At 33.2% G+C, this 15135-nt stretch overlaps 1 long non-coding RNA gene across 1 annotated transcript in view; it reads left to right on the plus strand.

The window, feature by feature from the left end:
* Window positions 1–121: 121 nt before the first annotated feature.
* LOC128247681 (uncharacterized) overlaps window positions 122–15135 on the plus strand; it is a 68586-nt gene continuing 53572 nt past the window's right edge. Inside the window, exons 1-2 of the long non-coding RNA XR_008264044.1 lie at window positions 122–201; window positions 2782–2905. This is a non-coding gene — a long non-coding RNA (uncharacterized LOC128247681). The remainder of the gene's footprint in view (window positions 202–2781; window positions 2906–15135) is intronic.

A 15135-nucleotide genomic window follows, 5' to 3' on the forward strand; every position in this document is an offset into this window, starting at 1 on the left:
TTCAGAAAAATTCAATATCATGCATGCACTCTTTGCTAGTTCTTATTCAAATGACTTAAAATTTTAACAGCATGTGTAGAAATAGGGCAACATTTTATGCTTAATATTTGATATGTTTATCTTTTCAGGTACAGAAATGGCACACACAGAGAGAGAGATAAGTATATGGGCTGTGACATAATATGATTATATTTCTAAGCGGTACAGTGCTTATTCGGCTTACGCCATAATACTAATTCTAACTATTAGTGAATACCTTTAAGCTGTAACTTTTGTTTCCTAAACGTTTGGAAAAGATCTATAATGTTATTTATGTTGATCTCTTTTCAGATTATTTTTCTACTTATAACTGTTTACGTTGACCAATGTTGATATGTCTTCCTAACGTTTTATTTCATCGTGTTATATGAATTAATTTGTTTTTTGTCCTGTTGGTTTCTTTATAACCTGAACTATGTACTAATAATGTGTTCAAATTTCAGCTCTCTAGATATCCATGAAGGCCTATTATCAATAGCTTAACAAGCGTATTTTTTCAAGTGTTATTTGGGCTTCGATATGTAGCGACGAGTCTATATATCACATATATAGTACAATCATTACAAATATTTTAATGTATTGTGTCGAAAAAGATCATTGATTTATTCTCGGTCTATTTGACCATATGTCTCCTTTTTTCTTATTGTTACAAATATGTAGATTGCATTCTTACAATATAAATAATATATGTGTGTATATACCCACACGTACACGGAGACACACTCACACGCATACATACATATATGCATATATGGGTACAGGACGTCACCAACACTAAACAATATGAAATACGAAAACAAATGAGTTAAATACGTAAACGAGAGAAATAAAATGAAAAACTGGACAAGTAACACAAAGAACGACACTTCATCAATTGTCGGCTGTCTATCTACTCCTCATTTCGAGCAGTGAGCGACAATATGAGTCATCGAAAACAGTTGCTCCCATAAATCCCAAAATAAAAGTTTGGATTTATGGACGGTCAAAGTTTGGAACAAAAACATGACTGGAGATATACAAGGAAATCAAATGAAAACAAACATAGAAAGTTGTTACACCAGAACGAGGGTAAAATAGCGAACGCTGGAGAATTATTTTCTTTCAAAAGAGAAAAGATAGAAGAGAGAGATAGAAGACGTCCTGTCTTTAGCTATTTATGGGAGCAACTGTCTTCGAAGACTCATATTGTGGTTCAAAGCTAGAACTGAGAAGTAGATAGACAGCCGACAACTGATGAAGAGTCGTTCTGTGTCTTACTTGTCCTGTTTTCCATTTTTCTCTCTCATTGTTTGCGCATTGCACTCATTTGTTTTCGCATTTCATGTGGTTTACTGTTGGTGATGCCCTGTACCCATATATGCATGTGTGTGTGTGTGTGTTTGTGTGTGTGTGTGTGTGTGTGTGTGTGTGTGTGTGTGTGTAAATATGTGCATTCATATACATGCATGTGTGAATGTATATTTGCAGTTTTCTATCTCTCACGTATTTTTGAATTTGCACTTGTAGATATGTTTCATATTTGTAAACTTATATTTTAGTTCGATAACATCTAATTTAATTTTCTTATACTTATTTATTAAAATTTCATTATTAATTTTGTATCTATATATGCGGAACAAAAATGTATTAGTAAAATTTTACGAATGAGATTTAAATATATAGATTTATTTGGTATGAAATCAAACGAAATATTCCGAAATACTTTACAAATGCATCCATGATATATAGACAGTTTCCAATCGTCTATAGTTCACTCATTTAAGAATGGCGACCGAATGTTGCATGGAGAAGGAAACTGAAAGATTAATTGTTTAAAATGTGGCAGTATTGTCATATTAAGATTAATGTGAGATAACTTACTTTTGGCAAAAAATATTTCTTGTATGATTTCTAAAGTCTTTGATATTGAAAGATGATTTTTAGAGGAGTCGGTCTATCGGAGAGAGATTTTCAATCTGATAACATGAGCATGTAATAAATCAAAACCGATGTTATGTAAGAAATCGTGACTTATATCTTTCCTTTTTAGCACACTACTCCCTTTTAAATCATACAAAAACACACACGCATACATACAAATATGTACATACATTCTTTCCTGCATGATTTATAACAAATACGAATGAGCGTAGCATACACATCTGAAGCTGTTTCTCATAAACTCACTTTTATAATGCATATATATATATATATATGCATGTGCGTATGTGTACACACACACACACACACACACACACACACACACACATATATATATATATATATATACATGCATGTAAATGATTTTGATTTCTCTTTCCTTAGAAGTCGAAACATCAAGAGAACAGGACATTCCATATTTAGACATGATCAAGCAACTGTTTGAAACAGCCAAAATATAATGGTTCTCCATACACTTATTTATAAAAATATCTATCAAATGATTTATGGCTACATTGGACATAGAGTAAACGTTTCCATAAATATTGTGCTAAATACAGTATGATGTATGTTGTAATGCAGATTAGTCTAACGCGTACCGATAAGAATGATTTCTGCAATAGGAACAAGTCCATACAGTGTTTGCTTTGTTTCTGTATTACTATCACATGGTACCGAACTTTAAAAAAATAGCGATGCAATTAGGTGGTTTTACTTGAAATGAGTGAGAGAAACATTATGAGTAAATTTCCGCACGTAAATTACAGCCTTCTATACTTCCTCTTCTCTACTATTTACTATTTACTTCCTTACCTTCGCTAGGTATCCCGAAGCAGATGGAAGGATGCAGAGAAAAGTACTCATCATGCTTGGACTGTGACAGTGAAGAAGTGGGCATAAATAACACCATAACAAATTTGATGAAATCCAGGATACGATGACAGTAGTGAGTACGGTTTGTTTAATATGTGTGGAAGGAAATAATATAACTTGTGGAGTGATTACGTATTTAAGAATGAGTGAATTTATACAAATGCTACCATGCTGTTCATGAAATCACTAGTCAATGATGTTATACAGTTGAACGGGATATGGGTGTTTGATTGCGCACACAGAGATAAAATACAGTGAGAAATGATATGCTAAGTAAAGAAGGGTATGTATTTTGAACGGTAAAAGAAGAGTTAAATAATATACAAGATGTATAATATAGAAATACTAATCTTTTTAATGAGGTCAAGATCAACCAAAAGAGAAGCGAAAGTAAAAAAGCCAGAATATTTGAGATGAGAGGCAAACGGGAGTGAGAGCCAAATGAAATATGAAGGACAAAAATATAGTCACACGCGGAAGTACGGAAGTGTACAAATAATCGTGTTCTCCGTGTTTTTTTTTTTTTTTTTTTTTTTTTTTTTTTTTTTGCAAATGCCTCTCGTGGAAAATACATAAACATATCTAGATTTCTTGTTTAGTCTGGAATAGCTAAGCTGCTATTCACATGAACTTACTGTTTATTATCATATGCACATCATATGATAAGTCTTCAAATTCGCCTTCACCACCAGATCATATCAGGGGAAAATCTGATATTATTTCAGGTGGGTATTGTTGGTTTACTTCAAGGTTACCTCACTGAAGATGGGTGTAGAGTGCATCACTTGAAGCCAGAGAAAATGAAACATGCTGTGCAAATACACCCTCACCCGCTCCAAAACGGTCAAGGTCGTTTCATCCACAAAAAGCCTATTTTGAAATGAAAATGCTAGTGTTTATTGATTATCTTTAAAGAGCCACCTAGTCAATGGCGAGTACTATGCCAAGTCCCTGAGAGTAATATGCTAATTTCCAGTTATGAAAGGTTATCAAGATAAAAGGAGCTGGAAAACTCACGAAAGTTGTATTGTTTCTTCGGGAGAATGCTCCAGGACTTCCTCTTAAGTTTCAGTGACACCTGTGCGTGACTGTGGCTTTAAACTGGTTGGTCAGCATCCCTGTCCCCGCATCACTATCATCATTTCCCTACCACGAAAAGAATATTTGACTGTGAACCAGTATCGCAGTTATGATGAGGTAATATCTCTCTTCTCTTCATCAATAGCATCCAAGCACTGCTACTCCGGTGGAAGAAACGTGTGGACCACAAATGTCGAAAAATAAAATTCTTTTGTCACATTCTTTTAGTATCTTGGTCACTATTAATATTTCAGCCGACGATCTTACAAAGCTTATAAATAGAAAGCGTCTATATCGTGGGAGCTTGATTTTTAGCAAGAGTTTGAATAGAATAGCATGAATTGCTAAATTAATCAACAATGCATACTGCCAGAACTCTACATTTCTATTTAAGAGCCTACTACCTCTATGAGGAGAAGTTAGCGTGGAATCAAGCAAAAAACGCTGAAACCTCTGAATCATGGTTTAAAATTCTGAGCATATTTCACTTTCAATATTCTATATTTGGAGCTTAAGTGCTGAATTATGTTTACTGTTTCATTATCACTGAGGGACCGATGAAAAAATTACAAGTTGTATTCTAGAATAAATTGAATCGATTATAATATTGTCGCCCGAGAACAAAATAAATTATTGCATTGTTTAATGAAAATCAATCATCATTTTTTCATAGATAGCCCAGTCCTTTACGGAACATTTTTGCAATTATAAATAAATTACAAGTTGGTATGATCAATTTCTATTACTTAATTTAGAAATTGTATAATTTCTATTTATTTTTATTTAATTTGATTGTCAAATTATTTAATTTAATTTTCTAGTGAAAATTTCATCTCATAAGTTATCAATTTGAATCTGAGAGTTACAAAGCAAATAAAATATAAATTATTCGATCTGTTTAGGCCACAAAACTCTTAGATTCGTTTCTTATAAAAGATGATTGCTTTAATTACATTAGTATATATTTCCGCTCGTTTCTGCGTGTAAGAAATATGGGAGTGTAGGTATACATAGACATAAGCAAGCATCTTTGTATGAATCAAAACACGCTCCCACACAGAAATAACACAATACACACACATACAAAAAAGCAAACACTAAATCGCACACGTACACGCACTTGAATTCACCTAAATTACTATGAATAAATGTGTACCTTATATGTATGTCATTATTCAGTTTTATTTCAAGAATTCTTGCCAATAGACAAAAAGCCGGTTTCTAACCTAGATCCAAGACTCCTTCATTGGAATTTCAGCATCAGGGTATTTGCAACAACAGGGTATTTTTGTTTGTATACATCTATGTATATGTGCAGATTTGTATCTGTTGTTTTATGTATGCATTCTAATGCATATAGTTGTATATCTAGACATGCTCGTATATACTTAAATGATAAACGTCTGATACAGTTTTACAGATTTGTACAGTTCCAGTGATCGATTGAATCTTTAGTCTTCGAAATAGCTTTCTCTTTACTCGTTTTGAGAAGCTTAATTTTTTAAGATTGGTATTTAGGCAGTGTGTTACATTTCCAGGGTTTGATAATTACAGGTATAAACCTGAAATTGTAATCTGGATAGAGTAAATGCTTTCTTGATCAATGTTACTATCATATCAAAGATTTCTACTGATATATCAATGCATAGACTCTCCTGCTCATGTATGTTCATTCTTTCATTTGATAATAGAGACGTGTGGCACAGGCAAGTGTTTAGAGTAAATTCTAAAAGCGAATGTTAAAACGATTAATAAATAACACAGGTAGGTGTTTTGGGTAAATTTCGTAATGTTTATGTCTCATTTTGTCAAGTACAGATTCATGTTGAGGGAGAGAGTCAAAGTCGTTGGAGAGGATAATGATGAAATTTGTAGTTTAGATGTTAGGTATCATATAGAATTCGAAGCAATCTAAATATTGGAAAAGTTTTACCTGTATCATACGATGTGACACCAGATATAAACTGCAGTTAAATGCTCTGTGAACAATGTAAAGATTGTAAGACGTGATATGGATAGCTCTAACGGCGATTACGAAGGCGTGAGTAGGAGGCAGAAGCACAGGTGATCTGGTCAATTCAGCACGTTCGAATACTTCCTCAGATCTTTAAACAGGGCCTTAGGCTCAGTTTAGGCGGATATTTGAAGATTCTTCGGACTATGGTTAATCATATATGTGGCTGTATGATTCCACTCCTTGTCAAACATCCGGAAAGACTTAGAATGATTGTCGGACAATTTCTATGAATTCGTCAACCCCAATTTCTCTGATTCGTATCACATGGATTACTACATGTGTGTTGTTGTTGATAAAAACACCAACTGTTCTACCTGCTAATCTAAGGTCGTGATGTTGACGAAGATTAACGAGCTGGGAAAGTCCTCCCATGTAGACAGTCAGAAACGCATGCGCAAGGCTCTGGAGCTGTCTTGAGGCCGTTGTGGAAGCTAAAGCAACTACTTAGAGTAAACTGTAATCTCCCAGCTATACTCCAATTGATATTCTTATTTTTGGATGGGATGTTGTACTTTATGACGAGTTTTGTTCTAAAACCATCTGTTTAAACTGAAATGATCGAAAGACAAAAAAGAAAAATAATAAACAAAGTCGACTTTACCATAAAATTTACTTGTAATTATTCGGTCAAACTTTTCATTGCAGGAAATTGTGTCCTGTTCATTGCTCGGCCACCTCCACGAGCACCAACAAATTGTTGCATCTGGCAATAGTAGAAAATGACGCGATAAATATAGCTTGGAAAATGTCTTCTGTTGCTTTTGTTAGTATAGTTCACTCGTTGTAATTCTTGAGGGCAACGGCAAAAGCAGTAGACATTTATAGTAGCAGAGGTAGTAGTAAAATAGTACAATACCAGTAATTATAATGATATTGGTTTCAAATTTTTGACACAAGGTCAGCAATGTTGGGAGGAATAAGACCATTACATCCAATACAGTACTCAACTGGTACTTGTTTTATCGACCTCTAAATGATGAATGGCAAAGTCGCTCTAGTCAGAATTTGAACTCAGAACATAAAGCCGGACGATATGCCGTGAAGCATATTAACCGGTGCGGTAACGACTTTACAAGATCGCCGTCTTAGTAATTGAAATGATCTTGACAGCAATAGCGGGGCAAATACAATATTAGTAACATTATTAAAACTTTAAAGGTATAAACGATGAAAAAGTGAAGAGCAAATGGCGTAAGCTAAAGTGGTAGGGGGAAAGTAAAATGGCGTAAGATAAAGGGGGTAGGGGGAAAAGTAAAATGGCGTAAAATAAAGGTGGTAGGGGAAAAGAAAAGGAGTAACAGGAAATTGGTGGAAGAGGTGAAACGACGAAAACAGACATACAATGAATAAATAAGTAAAGCCAATACTCACATATGAACATTAACGTATGGAAACCAATCGTCCATTCTTTAAATCTATAGAACATATACTAGGATGCATATACACATTGATGTGATTGATATATGTTCTTCAAAAGATTACTTTCTATTTATTAAAGTTATTGACATTCAAATCGATATGCAAGAACGTACCGAATAATTTTAGTGAAAATACCGATGAAATATTTGTAAAACAACTTATGAATACGATAAATTTGAGTGGTCACTGAGCTTATCGAACACTTTTGGAATGAGCAATGTCCATTCTGTCACTTTAGCTGGAATCGATAAAAAATTTCTCTTTACCTTTCTCCACGTTTAAGTCGTTAATATCAGATCAAATATGTTGCAGCAATGTTTAAGGTCATTCCAAGAATTTAGCATATTTGTGAAACATATCCAAATACATATGTCACGAATGACAAACGTGAATGTATGCCTGTGTATGTCTACCTTACTATATGTATGTGAACGCTAGCCAGTCTCAATACGGAATTCTCTTTTACTATATGTGAGGACTGATCAGTATGCATATGTAGAGAGAGTTGGTTGTCTGCCGGTAAAGTTATACACATCAGGTGATTACGAGAATATAAAATGAAAGTGCACTTATCTATTCTTATTAAATCAAAATGGTGGATCAAAATTTGCCCCTTATTTTACCTCTACAATGATTTTCAACTTATGATCAGAAACATTGACCCTAGAAAAAGTTTAATTTGCATGTATAAACTGAAAGGTGATTATCATAATCGATTAAAACTACCTTTAATAGATTATGTGTTTACATTTGCAGACATTAGGAAAATATATTAACATGAAGTTAATACAAAAATTCTGCCAACGAAATTGTTCCATATACAAATTTGAACACGTTCCACATCATGAAATTCCGAACGCTTGTTCAATTATACAAGGCTACGTGAAACAATTTACAATTAGTCCCTTTCTCTACTGCCCAACACATTCTGGATCTGCTACGGAAAATCTAAAACCTGTAAGATTTTGCGTTTTTATATCCTTATCCAGAGAATGTAAACCTATTCTCAAAAATACTAATGAAATATTGCCAGTATTCTCAGCTGTAATTTTTAAGCAGATATAGTGGTGAGATACTTCCTTTTTGAGGAAGTATACTTTTGAGCAACAAAGGAACTATATGGTTATTTATGCAATACATTTATATTGGTATGTTTTATTATGTTTTGCATTTCAAGTAATAGTAACGTGAAACGGAATATTAAAAGGGGAATAATAAGTAATATTGAGATCTTTTTAATATTCTTTACTCAACAACAGAAATGTACTTGATACAATATCAATATAATATTATTCACAAATATATTACGATCAAATATCGTCACTAAAAATACGCAACACATTGGTGTTTTGGAAAATTATAATCATCAAGTAATTTCCATATAATTCTTTCAGGTTGAATAAGCTATTTAAAAGGTTCTTATTCAATAAATGCCCAGATATCTCCCTTTATAAACATAACATAAGTCGTGGGAAATTACATACATCTATGATAAATTTTATATTAATACAGGAGATGATGTGTAACAACACATTTTAGTTTCAGATATTTCCGTGCTAATTTCTGAATTTCTTTAAAATTGTTCGTTTAATTTCCTCCTTTTGTAATATCCAAAATTACCCCTGTAGCTTATTGCAACGATTATCTAAATACACACTTTGAAATATGAAGTATGCAATGAGTTTGCAAATGCACCTGAATATTAATCAGCTATGGAACATATTCGAAAATTAAGGGAATAAATATCGATAACGTAGCACAAGTTTTGTTTGGAGTTTGTCGGAACCTGAATCATGAAAATCAGGTGGATACGTGGCTGTGTGGTTAGAAGTCTGCTTCCCAAATACGTGACTGCATATTCAGTCCCACTACTTGACATTTTGGGAAAATTTATTTTGCAATGATCTAGGGAGGACCGAAGCCTTCTAAGTGAATTTGGTAGACGGAAATTGAAAGAAGCCTGTTGTATACATGAGAGTGTGTGTGTGTGCACGTGTGTATGTGTGCACGCGTGTGTGTGTGCGTGGGTGGGTGTTTTTATATTCGTGACAATCGGTACTGGCGTGATTACGTAAACATAATTAGTGGCTAGGCAGAATGGAACGATAGAATAAGTACTAGGTTCCAGAAAACTGAAGTGCTTTTTCCAACGATGCCCGCAGTCCAATGAGTGAAACAAGTAAAAAAAAATCAGAACCTACCGCATGTAAATTAGAAATTAAATGTAAGTAGTAGAGGCAAATTACCAAAAAACTGTCAATTTGGTAATATCGGGATACAGGATCGTTATCGGTTTGCTGTCACCACCCGTCATATATTCAATGAGAAAGCTCGTCAAAAAGGAGATACTATCTCTGTCAATCTCTTCAAATCAGCTAGGAAATACTCGCAAGGGAATAGGAGTTGAAAGAGGGCATTAGGAAATAATGTAATAACATATCTACAACACACCTCCGATTGACAGACGATAGCTTTCTCAGATAAGCTCTAGCAAAATCAGAACTAAATACGATTACTTCAACACGAGGTCTCATAAGTAACAATAAGGAAACAAAATACAAGTGGTATTAAACATCACCAAAAACAGACCTCTTGACATCGGAAACATAAAACTCAGAGTATTGCCAATTATGGGCATTTCTGTGGCTATTATTATTATTATTATTATTATTATTATTATTATTATTATTATTTAGTTTACGCATAGCGAATTAAACTATTGGAAAAATAAAACTAACAAGGGGCTACAAGTCACCTTAAATCCCCGAAACATAGCTAAGTATCCAAACCATCCTGAATAGTAGTTTTCTTGCGCTGCATTAACCTGCGTTTTATTATTATTTATTCTATCCATTTGTTCAAATATTTAGGGATAAATGCTAATGCACCTATAAATAAAGGGATACATTGTAACCACATTTTCCTCAGCCTTTGTAACACAATGGTTAGTACTGGTGCTTGCTATTAACTCTAGACTTCTCACATTCTCTCACCATTCGGAAGTGCAAATTTAATTACCTGAAACTTTCTACACTGTCTGCCCGCAACTAATAATTCACGTCTTCCGTCCTCTATTATGCTATCAGTCTGAATATTAAAACCACCCAGTATCTTTTACATCTTACTTTCTTGCATTTTTCTAAGTTCATGATCATACCACTTAACTGTAACGTCAAATCCTAGCTTTCTACATAACACCCAATGGATTGTTTTCCCAGATTGACATGTCTTTTCTTGTATTTTATGTGTCTGCATACTAGTTTCACTAACTATATGAGTAAATTTTCTTTTTTAGATTTGTGTAATCTACATCGGCAATCTATCTCATTTTTGGTATCTTAGCATTTATTCATTTATTACTCAATGCCTGGTCTTCTGTTGCTCTTAATAAACTTTCTTCCTCTTGTTTCAGATTTCCTTTCTACAAACAAAACCATGTCTTACTATTAATATTTCCTGTAAGTATATTTGCAAATATGCTGCAAAGTCTTCTCTTCATGGTCAGATAATCATGCTACTGTTTTTCTTGTGTTTAACAACGTTTGGCTGTTTGGTTTCCCTTTCGCCTCCTGTTACAGTAGCAGATGTTAATAATTATATTTCTTGAAAATTACATACAAAAGTGTTTATGATTGCTCTAGCTAATTTCACGAAGTCTTCTATTGATATTAAACTGTTAATAACTTCGTTACTTAAATATTATATTGCTACTCCAACTCTAGGATGAAATCTTTTTATATTGAATTCCTCCCTAGCTCTGTGTCGATTTGCTAATTCGATTTATGTTCAAGCTACAAAAGCTACTGAATATTTAAGTAACGATATTACCCAATTAATTATAGCCTCCACTTGATTACGACTATTTAGCTTGACTTCACTACGTTCCTCACCCTTCTCCCATACTCCTTTTGAACTTTCTCTGTTATTTCTATAATTAGTACTCTGGCAGATTCTATACTCTTAACTTTCTCCTACTTTGAAAGATGTATGCTTTCATTATTTCATATACGATCGCTCAACAGATTAAACTGTTGTAAAATAGAAAGACCTAACATCGGGCTACAACATGTAAACTCAGATGCCAAGAACCCTCCAAAGTATCTTAGCTGTCCCTAATAACACTATTTTTTGGAGCTGGGTTTCTTGCTTATTTCCTCCATCCATCTGATGAATTATAGTTCTCAATGGACCTATAAATACGAGGATGCATTTTACCCGCAATTCTCTAATTCAATGGCTAGGACCTGGTACTTTTCTATTTTTTCTACATCTCTCATATTGACTTTCCCACCATTTGGGACTGTTATGTTAATCATCTGGTACTTTCTATTCTTTTTATCTACTATTACTACATCAGGCTTTCTAGCGTCTATTACTCTGTTAGTCTGAATATTAAGGTCCCTTATATTTCTTACTTTCAAGTACATTACTAGGTTCAGGTTCATTTTATTTATCAGTATGTTCAAATCCTAGCTTTCAACATAAACCCAAGTGGATTACTCACCCTAGTTTGTCTGGTACTTTTCTATTTTCTCTATACCTCTCACATTGGTTTTGTCACTGTAAAGTCGATTATTTGACTCTTTCTATTCTCTTTATCTACTGCTAGTAAGTCTTGTCCTTATAACTTCTATTACTCTGTCAGTGTCAAGGTTAAAGTTTCATAATACCTTACATTTCTTACTTTCTACTAGGTTCGCTTTCAAAACATTATTAGAAAGCATTTGCTAGACACTTACTCAGAAATTAAGTGGTATCTGATGATATATTTCATTCTATCCTTGACTGAAAAAAAGAACTATAATAATCGGCGTTTTAGGTACGAGACTTAACTTTCCCTATTGATGTATATTTATTACACCGTGTAATTACGTATATTTCCCTTAGGCGTAGTCCAGTGCACTTGGAGGGATATCGTCTTGTCTTTCTAACTTCATTACTTCTTGCAACCTGCTTTTTGATATCCAAGTGTAAGGTAAACAATGTTATAAATTGATATGTAGGAGTGTTAGCCCCCATTCCCGTTTATCGGGGCCTTATTTAACTATGAGTGTGTATCTTGTTTGAATTTATATCTGTAATTGTGGAGATTATTTGCTGCTGGGCTTTTGTTAATGCACAATGTACATGAAAAGACCACAATAAGTACTTTGTGATATTTACTTGGAGATGGAGATTTTTGCAGTGTACAGATCATGATGGAGTTTCTACCATCTTATGAAAAAGAACAAAATCTTACACAAAATAACGCCAAATTTTACGAAAATCCATATTGGTGAAGAAAATATTTAATCAGAGGTATACTTGTGGTACAGATCTGAATATCACAGCCAAAACGACATCGACAATAGGATATTGCTCTATTTTCTGAACGGGTAGTTCGATGTTCCTAGATCTAGTATACATAGATGTAAGTACTTGCAATATAGTAAGGAAAACACATCACAGGAAGCAACTGCTACATTTTTTCCTTAGGTTTCAGTCTATTTTTCATCGGTTTCTTAGTATCTTCCCAGAGGCCGGTGTTCGAGTTTTAGCACAGAATAAAAAGAAAATATGAAAGTGCATAATTAAAGAGTTGAGTTAGTTGTCTCTGAATAGTTATAAAAAGTAAAACTAAAATGTTAGTTAAAACTGTCGAATGTAAAGCATAATCATAAACATTGAATTTGTATTATTGGGAATATGAAACTTTAAAGACAAAATTGAAGTACTTTACTTGTAGCCAAGAAAGTATATCGATCTCGGTCTATATTAACTACAGGTTCAATACAGTGAACATTTCGTTAAACATATTGTCATGTGAATCGAAATCGCACCCGTAATTCCGTACTTATTCTTCATAAGCTTCTATAACCTAAGATTTTACTGAGAAGAAAACCTTCAGAAAAGTTCTAAATAAATTACATATAAATAAAAGATTGCATTTTTCCATACGTGCTTTAATGCAATGCTAAACTGAATATATTTTCAAATGTACCAATGTTTGAGGGATATTCTAAAACAAGATTCTCCAAACTTATTAGAAACCATGTAAGTAGATATTGCGATTTGAGAAAACCTAACTGAACACAAATATGTGCTTCAGCCTGATAGCAATGAAATTATTAGTAATTACTCTTATTTAGTTGTGAATCAAAATTGTATGAAACTGTATATCAAACATAGGCGTATTCCAGAAATTTCGCTATCATTACTCATTTTATTATTATTATTATTATTATTATTATTGGTGATGATGATGATGACGTTGATAATGATGATGATGACGATGATGATGATGGTGATGATGATGATGATGATGATGATGATGGTAATAATAATGATGATGATAATAATGATCATATATTATCATGGTGTTTCGTGGAATTGCATAATGAATACCGTCTCAGATTAAATGATGTAGATTATTTAATTGTATTAATTTGCCGTCTGAGTTAGAATCTCGCTGAAATAAATTCTGCTTTCATCACTCGGAATGTGATTAAATAAGTACTAATCAAATACTTGTTTCTATTCATCAAGATACACTTCTTCCTCAAAACTGCCATTTTCTGAAAATGATAGCAATCATTATCAATGATGATATTTCAATCGTTACATTAACAGTAGAAATTTGCCCCAAATCAGACTGAATAGAAATAGTAAGTGGATGTATTTGAATTTAGAGCTGGCATTAATGTGGCAAATAGTCGATGTGATTTCATAGAGAAGTTTCTAATAACTGCATTTTGCCTGAAGAAAAAACCGAAGTGTCCATAATTTACTCATAACATAGGTAATAAACACAGTAATGTATTTGTTGCAAGTCTCTAGTTTCTCGGGAATCACTAAAGCATTCAATTTATAATGGTTACTAACTTTGGCACACGACTACTTAATTTTGGGTAGAATATATGAGATTAAAAGGCGCCAGTACTTTATGGCTTTGGACACAGAAGTATAAAAGGCAAATATGATCCTGACAGCATTGAAAGTATAACGTAAAAGATATTAACTAAAGACGACAATATATTTTTCTGATGCACCTTTGATTCTGTATCACTCGTATTTATTTGTTTATTATGCACCTATATTTGATTTTTTTTAAAGTTCTCAAAATAACAGTCAATTAAATTGTATAATGAATAATTTGATGTACATAACTTACAGTAATGTATGTAAAATGGCGCGTTTGGATGGCATGGGGTAGATTGTGTTGGTTAGACGAAAATAGTAACCATTTGAATATCTATATACATTGTGTTAACTTAGGAATCAAATGCAATATCTGGCGTAGGATTACCCTCTCAGTTTCTCACACTTTTAATCCTTGTTCATCTTCGTGTAATAGAAAGAGAAATATCAACTTTTACAGGAAAATATTGTTATATCGGCAGGTTAATATGCGATCAGATTTCTATTGATTTAACAGCAATATATTTTCTGCAACCACAAATGATTTCCAAGCAGTTCAAGATCACCTTTGCGCTGTTAACGTTTATAAGTAGTTCCATATATTTCTTTCACATTTCATTAAATTGAATGTCAAAGGAGAAAGTAACACTGATTTGAGCAAGATTTATTGTGCAGATCGATACTGTACAGTGAAGATTAGATGTCTTGCTTGTCATCAAACATAGATACTATATTCAGTGTAGCAGCAATTTACTGCAGACAATCAAAACACATTCATTGGATTGTATATGAGAACAGCAACCGAGTGAAGTATAACAGTTACTTCACAAATCTGTCAACTGATTTCCATAGCTATACCAAACACACACACACACACACACACACACACA

This window comes from Octopus bimaculoides, chromosome 4 (assembly GCF_001194135.2).
Source record: "Octopus bimaculoides isolate UCB-OBI-ISO-001 chromosome 4, ASM119413v2, whole genome shotgun sequence".
Taxonomy (NCBI): Eukaryota; Metazoa; Mollusca; class Cephalopoda; order Octopoda; family Octopodidae; genus Octopus; species Octopus bimaculoides.